The 12,742-nt window shown below is 39.7% G+C and overlaps 2 long non-coding RNA genes across 2 annotated transcripts; both read left to right on the forward strand.

Moving 5' to 3' along the window:
- Positions 1 to 1,782: 1,782 nt before the first annotated feature.
- Positions 1,783 to 2,420, forward strand: LOC145439767 (uncharacterized). The gene is made up of 3 exons (XR_013915339.1): positions 1,783 to 1,915; positions 1,981 to 2,037; positions 2,105 to 2,420. It is a non-coding gene; the product is annotated as an uncharacterized LOC145439767 (long non-coding RNA).
- Positions 2,421 to 4,858: 2,438 nt separating this feature from the next.
- Positions 4,859 to 9,392, forward strand: LOC145439771 (uncharacterized). The gene is made up of 2 exons (XR_013915343.1): positions 4,859 to 5,114; positions 8,666 to 9,392. It is a non-coding gene; the product is annotated as an uncharacterized LOC145439771 (long non-coding RNA).
- Positions 9,393 to 12,742: the final 3,350 nt, after the last annotated feature.

A 12,742-nucleotide genomic window follows, 5' to 3' on the forward strand; every position in this document is an offset into this window, starting at 1 on the left:
AGTTATTTGAGTTTTTCGATGACAATTCTGGGATTATCCCCCAATCAAGGATAATCAAGAATTATCATCGAAAAAGTCAAATAACTCCGCTTCTACGGCTTGGAATTGAGTCAAATTTGTTTTGCATCATCTTTGAAGACAGCGCAACAATTTTATGGGGTTGGAAGAAAAATTTGAAAAATTTTTTTTTTTGCATTCATAGGCAAATTCGAAATTTTCTAACTCTACGAAATCCGCGAATATTGGTTGGAATGAATTCAAATTTGGTGTGTGACGTTTTTTAAGGCAACCTAACGATTTAATCACGTAACCCGCAAGATTCAGAAAAAAAAGTTATTTTTGAACAGCCCTAATATACAGCCCCGAAATCAAAAATTCGCAACTAAATGACTTAAGCGTCACATGGATCGAACATATCATAGCATCGAATCATAGTGTTCTACAATCATCATCATCATCATTGGTTTATTAGCAATTTTATCAGTTCAATACACCACAAAAAATGCGATACAATGAAAAGAAAGGAAGATGTCGAAGCGACTAGGAGTTGTCTATGGAATCGGACACCCACCTTGGCCTAGGCGATGTAAAGAGGAGGCATGCACACTGAATGAAAGTAAAGAAGATAGTATAGAAAAAGGAAGCGACAAGAAATAGGGCGGCATGTCATGGGAAGCGAGATCGATAGGTCAGTCGTGGTCCGGTAATCTTGAGGATGTACAAGCTCAGTATCTTATTAAATTTTTCATGCAATCTGAACACCACAAGATTGCGATACAATGAAAATATAGGAAGGAGCCAAAGGAACTCGAGGTATTCTTTAAATCAGACAACCACCTTTGGCCTAGGCGAGGTAACGAGTAGGCATGTGCGGAAAGGGAAAGGACGTACTTTATTTTTGTCCTTGATGTTTTTGCGGCATATACACCGACTCATGATATACATACACGACACACGATCTGTATATGCAATGCATGTATATCTGTAATGTACATATCCCGCTGGACAAGGCAGGTGCGGATATACACTTTTGCGGTTTTCTAAATCTTGCACCACCCCTCCGTGCTATCCCAGTAATGCACGAGCGCCAAGCAGGGAGGCCATGGATACTAGTGTTACTATTCAGTTCTTTGGTCTGACCCGGCCGGGGATCGAACTCACGACCTACCGATCAAGAACCCGGACGCTTCACTATATATTACGCTGTCCTGTCGGCCGCACGCTGAATGAAAAGTTATAGGATCACCAGCCAAGGTTGTGTCAACAAAAGGAGTTCGTGTATCATCTAAAAATTGGATTTTAGAAGTACAGAACTTCAATATTGTTGCAAACAATACGTTCATATTGTCATATTTATTCCACTGGAAGCTTTTCGATTGGCTCTCTTCAGCAGTGAACGCCAGCAAATGAGGTTTACCAACCAAGTTCGAAATATTGAAAGAATTTTGTCGTTGTGACGTAATAATGACAAGTACAGCGAACGGCAGTAAACAGCGCACGGTTACGGTACAGCACACACAAAATCAGCTGTAAAACAGCCGAATTACAAATAAACAACACTAATGGAAGATTCCCAGCGTGTAGAGATGTTCCTTCTGGCGGCAGAGGATTGGCTTTTGCAGCTTTATAATGGTTGATTCTCACGGAGGATCTAATCTGTTTTCAAACCTGTTGCAAGCTGTGCCGGTTGCCAGTGAACTCGGCACCTGGTGAACTCGGCACCTTTAACTCGGCACCTGGTGAAATCGGCGCTTGTATTGTGACGCAACAATGTCGTGTGTCGGTGTTGGTCTATACTCGGTACATGTATTGCTAATTTGACGGATAGAGGGAATGATTGATAAATGCGATGGACATGGACATATGCGTTGAGAATGAAGTGGGGACGCTACTGGTAGTCGATCTTTACAACCAGGTAAGTCGAATAGTGCTAATTAATTCGATGTGAGCTATCAAAGTTTAACTAAATTTTGTTTGCAGGAAGATGCCGTTGAGATTGAAGTGGGGCCGCTACCGGTAGCCGATCTTAACAACCAGGTAAGTCGAATAGTGCTAATTAATTCGATATGAGTGATCAGATTTTAACTTATAATTTTGTTTGCAGGAAGATGATCTCATTGAGTCGTCGTTATCCGATGTGTCCGCTGCTCAGGTCAACTCTGAAATGTCATGCTCGGACGAGTCAACTAATAAAATATTGAAGGGTGTATCGCAAAGAGGATGAGATATGCTGTTTGACGACTAAAGTCGATCGTTCTTACACCAGGAAGATGAAAAAAAAACATGCCTCAATTCTTTGGAGATGCAAGAATCGTGCAAAATATATATATTTCATTTATTAGTTGATTATAGTTATTGATAAGTTCAACTGTTAGGTTTATTAGAGATTTTATAAGTTCAATACAACACAACAATACTGATTTTGTATTAGCTGATTACTTATAGGAAGGTGTGATTTTGTCACAGGTAGTTGGTCAGGAGCAGGTTGAAGGGTGACATTAGGGAAACATCCTGCTAACAAAATATAGTTAAAGGGCGATATTTAATTTATAATATCCGTTTCTTTGAAGGCAAAAACTGATTATTTTGGCCTTCGTAAGTTTCGATGTGTTCATGGGAAACATTTATTGGTGTCATGGGGGACATTGTATTGTCATAAACTCGAAACAATAGAGATCGCACAGCATCTACGGTCAAACGAAGTGCCGAGTTCATCAAGTGCCGAGTTCACCAAGTGCCGAGTTCAAGGTGCCGAGTTAAAGGTGCCGAGTTCACCAGGTGCCGAGTTCACTGGCAACCGCTGTGCCTATCCACGGGAGATGCAAATAAACTGGGCACTAGGGCTGTTCAAAAATAACCCCTTTTCCTGAATCTTGCTGGCTACGTGATTAAATCGTTAGGTTGCCTTAAAAAACGACGCACACCAAATTTGAATTCATTCCAACCAATATTCACGGGTTTCGTGGAGTTTGAAAATTTTGAATTTGCCCAAAAACGCAAATTTTGTTTTTCAAATTTTTCTGCCAACCCCATGAAATTGTTGGGCTGTCTTCAAAAACTATGCAAAGCAAGCTTGACTCAATCCCAAGCCGTAGAAGCGGAGTTATTCCTGTTTTTCGATGATAATTCTTGGATTATCCACCGATCAAGACTACACAACGATGTATCTTGAGTCTTGCTGGTCATAGACCTTATATATCGTCTCTGTGAGAGTAAATTTCGACACAATTTTACTAAAATCAAAATAAAGGCTCATAGACAAGTATAAATTGCAATAAGTCCAACATTGCTCAGCGTATTATTGCCCGTAAACTTGTGCATAAAGTGCAGGAATGTATGAAGAGCTATCACATCACGACATAATAGTACTCGCTAATTTGCTTGTATCAATGCTATAATAACCGATATAAAATCTATAAAAGTCCATGTGCAATAAGTGCATGCTTTTTAATTATCTGGATGGTGAGATCAGAGGTAGGTTAGCAACCTTTAAATTTTCGTTATAAGTAGCCTATACCCGAGTGTTTTCATGCAGCTCCATTGTACTCTGAAGTTTGAATATGCTGTCCGACATTTATAAAGGTTGGGAACCTCTGGCTCAGACGATTCCAATATATTTCCGCTAAGTCTACGGACAATCCTGATGGAAGGTCAAACAACAAAGTGACCAAGTATTTATTATACAAAACATTGCCACTAGCGATTTCTGTGTGTATAGAAAGCCGATATGATAAAGTAGATTATTCCGGAGTTCAACGGAAATGGACATGTTAACAAGGGTCTTTGACGCCCAGTTAGTTGATTACGGCTTATGAACAGGAATGCGGCCATTGGATAGCCTACATAAGTAGGCCTGATCGAAATGCGGCCATGAATAGCAAAAAGGCTGCCCAGTGCCCACCCCTGCCCCAGGTCTTTAACAAAATCAATAGTCAGAAAGGTGACCGAGTGAAAATGTTATTTTCGGTAGTCTCGCTGGGCGTTCGTGAAATGGCAAACTATCTCAAATTTTAACGACAGAATTAATAACGTGATCTATTAACATATTGTTCGGGCACGGTCGTGCTTGGCGGGGGTAGCTGAACTTCTTGCTTGCAAACCATTGTGTCATAGATAGTGAGATGCAGCTAACCCACTATATAGCTCTTTATGTTATTCAAATCAAAGAGAATAGAACCATACTATAAATAGTTTATCTATAGCCTGTTTTTAAATCATTTTTTTACATTTTTACGCAATATATTTGATAAAAGTTACTGTAAAAATTGGGTATGAAAAATTGAGAAAAGTTGCACTATAAAATCCATCCAAACAGCTTAAAACATCATAGTACGTAGATTCTGAGTACCTAAGAAGCTGTCAGAAGCTGTAAAAAAAGTTGCAAAAGTTGCAAAACCTGCCCTATAGTTATTACTAATAACTTATTTGCGTGAATTTGGACCCTGAAACTCACACTTTATTTGTCCTGTAGAAGCAATATCAGTTTAAATCAACTAAATAAAGCAGTGTAAATGTTTATTTGAAGTCTATTGATTTACTTTCGACTACTTGTGGTTTTTGAAACGTTTCATACAATAAACACAAAATCTTAAAAGTAGTGCTATTATGTGGGTTATGACTTAATTATGAGACAATGTACATATGTGGAGGGCGGTGCCTAACCTTGACGTGGTAGAGAAAAACGGAAGTCATTTTCGAATTCAGCGTCATAAAGTTAGTCAAAATCAATTGTCGGATCACAGTCAACAAAAATTGTGTTGACCAGTGTTAGTTATCTATACTATCATTCTCTGAGCATAGCAATTTATTACAGCGTAGCTACGCTGTAAGTTGCTATGCTCTGAGTATACGTTGATGACGGATTACCGATTTTTACTAATCTAACTTAACGCATCGTTGCGTTTCACCAGCCAGCACCTTTTGACCTCGTGCTCCCGCACGCTCTTATCTGGCGGGACACGTGCGGCGGCCGTCGTCTTCCCGTGGTCTGACCGAACGGTTGTGGGGTGCGTTGTTCAAGTAGTTCCTGGACGGGAAGTCGTGAATGTCGAAGGAATTCAGGTCGATGAGGATCAGCACAAGGAATACTTCATGAAGCAGCAGTGGGACCGGAGGTGAATATAGCCGGCCATGTCGATGCTTGAAATGATGTAAAGCAGGGGTGGGCAAACTACGGCCCGCAACACCGTTCTGTGCGGCCCGCGAGAGTCTGAAAAAACTTTCTATAAATATTGATGAAATGCGTACTAAAAATCAAATTAATGCAGGGACTTGATTAACTTTTCTTAGTATATTTCACCCTGATAATTCTAATACAGTGTTTCTCAAACTGGTGGGCGCCCCCCCCCCCCTTGGGGCATGAAAGCATCTGGAAAGGGGGGCGCAGCTGTGCCCAACGGTGCGATTTACATCCCACTCATAGTTATTGCTCTGTATTTGATATGAATTACATATTCAAAAATCTCTCATCCACAGTCGCAACCTTCCATCTCATCAAACTATACCCGTTAGGTTTGCTAGCATCCTGGTTGCGTTTTGTGATATGACGATAATGAGGGGGGGTTAAAAAGTTTGAGAACCACTGATCTAAGGTAAATACTTGATATCACAGTGGGATAGCTGCAACTGCAACGAGATTAGCATAATTTGGATCACGGGTGCGGGGATTTCAGATTGGCCACTCCATTTTTAATTATTTCAGTATTGTGCTTATAAAAAACGATTCAGGCGTGTCTTAGGTAGATTCGTTGTCTGTATGCGTAGAATTGTGGTATTTATATTTGATCTACACATAGTAGAAGCGTGTTTGAAGCTAACATGGTTATGATGCTGCCAGCATGGTGTGTTCTGGAACTTAACGAAAAGTGAAATTATTGAATCTATGAGCAAATCGCTGCTCACAGATTTGAATTTCAATCCTGTTCTAAGAATCGGGCCAACCGACTTTCATCTCTATAGTTCTGGAAAATTGGTTATTGAGGTCCGCCAGCCTATGAAATCTCACCACTGACGCGTGTACGATATCATCAAAGCAATGTTTGGCTTGTTTTAAATAAGCACATATATTATCTCCATGTCCTCACTATATAATCAATTGAATATTAATATTGCGTTTTGGTTTATAATCCCAATTTTATATAGTGCGGCCCGCGAATGGATTCAGATGTTGAATGCGGCCCGCGAGCTCAAAAGTTTGCCCACCCCTGATGTAAAGCATATCGCACTGGGTGGGAGAGTATACTCAGTGTATATATGCCTCTGAGCAATTCGTTACTTTCAAGTTACAACTAGAAGTTGCAATTTATTGATGGTACACCATTAAATTATCGCTCATCCAATTTAGAATCTACATGCGGTGTGTATCAGACATGGGGTAATCGCGATTAGTAATCGTAATCGATTACGACGATTACAGCATTTTCAAGTAATCGTAATCGCAATCGATTACATTCGAAAAATTTCCAAAGTAATCGTAATCGTAATCGACTACTTCCCATATCTAATCGATTTCTTTGTGAAAGAACGATTACTTTTTATTTGTACAAGTACTATGACATAAACTGAACAGTGAACATTCATCATGAACAAGGAAGATGTATTATACCAGGTTCATGATAGCACAAACGTCTGATTTTTAACTGCCATTGCTCATTATTACGTCAGAAGTAGCCTATCAGCTTTGCTAGTCATTGCGTAAGAAGTATCCACAGCAGGATAATTAATCACCACTCTATACCTAGTAACTTGTGTATTGATGTTCGGTAATGCAAACGCAGTTTGAGCGTTGCTGCTTGGCGAGCAGTAGGCCTATGTAGTACGTACTTACACCGGATAGAGATTTGAAATTTTGTACTCGTCAAATAAAACATCACGGTTTCCACAACGAAGCAATAAAAATCAACAGCTGCTGATATATATCATAACCGAGCCGTTTTTGCCGTTTCTCGTAGCGGCAGCTTGCAGTACATTATCTGCATGTATTAAGTTGAAGGTAGAATTTTATGTTCTCTTCATCTTAATCTCATATGACTCTACTTGAAACAGGCCCCAATCGTTATTTCATATTTCTTTACTCAACATTGGGATCTGCCACCATAGTCATGGGCTTATATATCATGTTAGCGCGGGCTGCAGCTAGAATCAGGACCAAAACAGCAATTCGCCCTCCAGTCCAAACGTTGGTCTTTGGCCCCCATAGGGTGATATTTTCAAGTTGAAGACTGAATTTCGTCAATAATATTAGTAATTGCATTATATTATCATTAATTTTTATTCCCCTCTCTCTCTCTCTCTCTCTCTCTCTGCCCCCGATGGCCAGATTAACCTGTAGAGCTGGGGGCACGTAATTCATAATTATAACGTCTGTTATGGTAATTCGTGACTTCCGGTCTGTTATATAATCAAAAGATATTGTTGTATCCCAAACGTAGCAGACTAAAAGAAAAAATTTCGTGAGACGCACACACAAATTGTCATGTCTTTAATGCTCTGTGGGTGTCCTGGTGGCATTTGAATTGTGGGCTCGGATTGGAAGGACCGGACTCTTAGTCACGCCAACCCAGCGCGGCTATTGACAATGGACACATGACCTAAGTTTCGGCCAAGGTCTTTCATTAGTAGCACACTCCGTGATGTCGCGTGTTGGTCGAAATTGCATATGTATTTTGGTGTGTTGTGGCACGGTATTGACTGGAACCTAAATGCCTATTGCTATAAATTAGGGTACATTTAAAAGAATAATAAATTTAAAGCGAGCATGTTTACAACAAGGCCCTTGTTTAAAACATGTTTTTTTTAAAGCCATGACATCACGAATGTGGATTGACATTGACAATTGAAAATATGGGGTAAATATAGCTCCGTTGACGAAATATCTGTAGGCCTACTATAACTGTTGAACCGACTATTTTGAGGGGTTGCAACCATCCCATATCGATGTACGTTGGCTAAATCGGTTGGTGATTGTGGAAAGCATTTACACAATTATGGCATAATTTTACAACTTGAAAAAACACAATTTATTGGTTTTTTAAACCAAGGTTTAAAAAACATGTGTTTTAAACAACCATTTGTTTTAAATGCAAGCCCACTATAAATTATGAACGAAATACTTTTAAGTCCCCTTCGAGCTCGCTCCCCGCCCTATTGGGAAATTTGGGGTGCGGCAGTCATGGACCTGGCAAGAATGCCAATCGTTGGGTGCGATAAATCGTTCTCTATAAAAATGGGCAATGGGTACATTATGACGTAACAAGCAAATGACGCATCTTTTTTAAAAGAAGTTTGTTATCTCATTTGGCCTTTTCAGCGCAATCCATATATTGTTTTCCAATATAACTTCTAAGATACAAAATAAATGTAATCGTGAGTAATCGTGATTACTTTTCCAATGTAATCGTAATCGTAATCGACTACTTCCTGATTTTGCTGTAATCGTAATCGTAATCGTAATCGCGTCATTCGGAAGTAATCGTAATCGCAATCGATTACATTCATGAAGTAATCACCCCATGTCTGGTGTGTATATGGTACTGCGACGTATATAACCTTGCCAGCAACAATATTGACGAGTTAAGTCACTTGTTATCTGGCTAAGCGATTCACCCTGCAGTATGTCAATATATTCCACATTGTCTTGGATTTGACTTGATATTTTCCAATACAGGTTGGCAGCCGCAGATGCAGCATTGGATGTTTATGCCTATGGAGCGTTTCCAAGTGCAGACTGGATCACGGTCCTTTGATTTTTCGAGCAAATGGTTTCCCATATACATCGCATTCATGATCTCTTATCCATTATGAACACTCACCTCCAATCGGGCGGATGTTGATGATATATAATCAATTCAATGAATTTGTAAATCCATTGTGACTTTTATCCAAGAAGATTCATTATGCAGGTTGATGATTTTTTTCATACTACGAAGTTTGCTAGAAAGCACCTGACCTCGGCAGACTCGATATCATCAATGAGTTTTTAAGTGAATTCTTTTCCGCAAACATCACATTTATGATTCTGATTTCATAATGGATATTGTTCAGTGACAAGTTTCAAAAACTGATCTGTAAATTCATTTTGATTATGCTAGAAGTCATATCCACGTTATTCATGATTTATTTTAGCAAATATTGCACTTTCTTTTCAAGGTTTATGTGATGCATGTGTATATATGGGCTTATTTAATACCAATTTTCATTCTTTCAGGTCTGTTTTCTTTCATTTTGCTTACATCTTTTCGTTGTATCGCAGTTTTGTGATGTTTTGAAACAACGATAAAAATACTAAAAAAACTATTGTTTGATGGGGTGGGTTTATTTGATTATATTTTCATGTTGAGCAGTTGCATTTTTCGTTATCTGTCCAATACAATGGTTATTTTTATTACATTGCATATGGTTGGCTCGTTCAGTTGAATCAGATTCAGTTTGCTTCAAGCAGGACGTATTGTGATTGTCTCCAGATTAGTATACTGAATTTATCCTCGAAAAATTTGATACGTCGTACAAGTTTACACACTCAAGTTATAAACGAAAGGGACTTCGTTTCGTATGGTAAAATATGGTTACGGGGTTTGCTAAAAATAATCTGCAACACTACTTGCCTGTCGGTCTGGCTTTATGAACAAACTGAAAATTCACCACCGATCGGAAGAAACGTTGAATCGTCTTTGATATGTTGTTCAAAACCTGTATTGTGAGCAATGTTCCCTTTAAGCTGCGCATGTGCGCAGTTCCGACGCGGTCTATGCGCACAGAAAATCCAAGCAGTGCACACAAAATCAAGTAATGACCTTTTTTTAATCGTTACGCACTGTTGTCCAAGGGGGACTGCGCAGTGAGTTGGTGAGTGCGAGCAGACTCGTCAAAAATTAGAGGGAACATTGATTATGAGATCCCCTATTTTTCAGCATCAGTATTAATATTTTCATCATTTCAAACCTGCGATACAATGAAAAGATTGGATGGTGTGGGAGTACCATAGTGTTTTAAATCAGACACCCACCTGGGCCAAGGCGATGTAGAGAAGAGGCATTCACTAAATATCGCCGATTACTCTGAAAGAAATTTTCTTGATGGTGTTTTAACTACACGATCCGGTTTACACCAGCCAATATCGTTATTTGTTATTCTTGATCTGCCGACTTATAGCAAGTTGTAGTCGGTTCTATATTCGTCACTTCTAGTTTCGTCACTTTCATATGTTCTAGTGGAGTTATAAATTTCTGCTGATCGAATAACAAGCGCGGAAGCAGTGCCTTTCAATACATGCCCAGATTAATTGGAAAAGGAATGTTTAAAAGAGCTGACGTAATTTCAATAAGCAGATTTTGTGCGAATGATTTACATGCTTCAGTCATCTGATGTGACATGTCTCATAATATTGAAGACGGAATATTTGCGATGTGTGCGATCTCTGAAAATATGTTCATTTGCGTGATACAGGGCTACTTCATGCAGCACGTACTACTACTTTTCAAAACCCAAAGTGTAAAAATATGTTGCTTCAAACTAACCGTTGATGTAATTAAATAAAACAACCACTGACTACTCTGAAAAAGTCGTACTTTCTGTCTGCTCGTTGGTCTTAGTCTCATCTAAATCTGCGACAGTAAGACCTAGTAGATATGAATGCATGGGTTAGCGGAGAGATGTCAAATGGAGTAGACCAGTAGTTCTCAACCGGTCCGCGACGACTTTCCTGCCGGTCCGCGAGGAATATTAGGATTTTATACCTAAATTTTAAGATGCAAGATGTTGAAGGCTTGTCCATTGGTAAAATATATCTAACGTCTAATTTTAAACTTCTGCAGAAATTCGTGAGGTAGGATAAGGCTCGGAAACATGTTCTATTTGACTTAAAAATCACGTTGTCACCGGTGAGGACATACGAGCGACTTGTCAAGTAAGATCTGAATCGCGCAATCATTCGTTTTCGATTTATCAGTTGTGGCTGGCCAAGTATAGCTGATGTCAGGTGTTTTCGTGCGGCGCGTTGTACTCGTAGTTAGGGCTGGGCAAAATCGAGTACCTGCGTGATTCGATTCTGAATCACGTGTTATGCTTCGAGTCGAGTAATCGAGTATCCCACATTGTGACGTCATAACAAGATGTAACATGTCATAGTTCAAATATGTACCTTATATGCCACTGCAAAGAACATAATGCATGCTATTCATCACATTGAAGATACCTTGGTATTTTTTCGACCATACTGATTTCATCAGCACTGGGAGACAGTGTTGTGAGATGGTCATGACTTCGGAAATGTGCTATATCCAGTAACGTTCGTAGCTTTTTACTATATGTATACGTAATACGTATGCTACGATACCGCCAATCAAGGTGTCAAGGCTTCAACAGAGAAAATTAGTATCGAAACTATTAATCTCGTTGATAAATTAAGTTTCCCTGGCGAGGAGCATATAATTTCAGCACTCGAAAAAATCGTATTTTACTACTCGACTCGAATCATTAAAATTAATACTCGATTCAGATTCGAGTACTCGAATCATCGTGCCCAGCCCTACTCGTAGTAGGCTACGTCTGGTATAGTAGTGGGATTTGAGCAAGATAGCTCGACAAGGTGCCCGGTCCTACCCCAAACCGCTCCATCTCTGGATATTGTCGAAAAGAATATTATTCGAGCTGCCGCGGTCGGTTAATCCACGGCCTTTGGCGCGAAATTAGCCTATGACTATATGGGCAAGACAATTTACCTCGACTCAGCAGACACCAACGTGGAATCACATGAATACCATCACAAACATATTTCATTACGAACAAAACCCTCAAAATGTCACTCTCTAGTAGGCTACAGGGATGGCCAGTGGCCACCCTGCCGCTGTAAAAGGAATTTGTGCGGCCATAGACACTTATTTCAATTAGTATGTGTTGGCGGCAGTCGACATGAAAACTGAATTAACGGATAGACTCCCGAATTTTTGATATATTTTAATTAACCTTGACATTTTCTTCGCGCTAGGCTCGATTCAATGCGACTTCATTTTCTATTTCGATAGTCGTATAGCGCCCTTTGCAATCTGAGCTCCACACTACAGATGCGAACAGCGGAGGAAAATGATGCACCCCATATAAAATTACCAACTTTGAATCGTGCGATCCTTACGAAAGAAATTTGTTTCTGGTACGTTTGGGAGATTCCAATATCTTTCCACCATACCGACAATCCTGATGGGAGGTCAAGAAATAACATCACCCATCAAAGTGACTATAATAGCAATTGGGCCACCCGAAGATGCATCATCATTTAAAACTAGCCCTAAAATTTCGAAAAAACTCCCTCATCAACTCTACCGATAAATCTGATCGCATTGGCTGACAGAGGATAAATATTTTAAAGTAGTATGTGAAACTACGAATGTTAATGACGAATTTCATTCGTGAAACGGAAAAACATTTTTGCACCTCGCGCGATCGTAATTGCTTCCAGTAAGTATTCCGGACATGACCACTACGTAGCGATTTCGGTGCGTATAGCAAGACGATATGAAAAAGTTTATAAGTCCGGAATTCGCCAGAAATAGACATGCACAGTTTAACATGGGTATTTCGCGTCCAGTTAGTTCATTACAACTGTGTCCTGGAATCCATATAAGTAATCGGGATGCGGTCGTGAAGAGCAAAATGGTTGCCCATCCCTGCTCTAGCACCATACTTGCAGAAGAACGGCTGTCCATATTACATTTTGGGTTGATTTCAATTTTTAAGGTCCACTGGTCCG

This window comes from Botryllus schlosseri, chromosome 5 (assembly GCF_051294905.1).
Source record: "Botryllus schlosseri isolate E-star chromosome 5, Bs_hap1, whole genome shotgun sequence".
NCBI classification, from domain to species: Eukaryota; Metazoa; Chordata; class Ascidiacea; order Stolidobranchia; family Styelidae; genus Botryllus; species Botryllus schlosseri.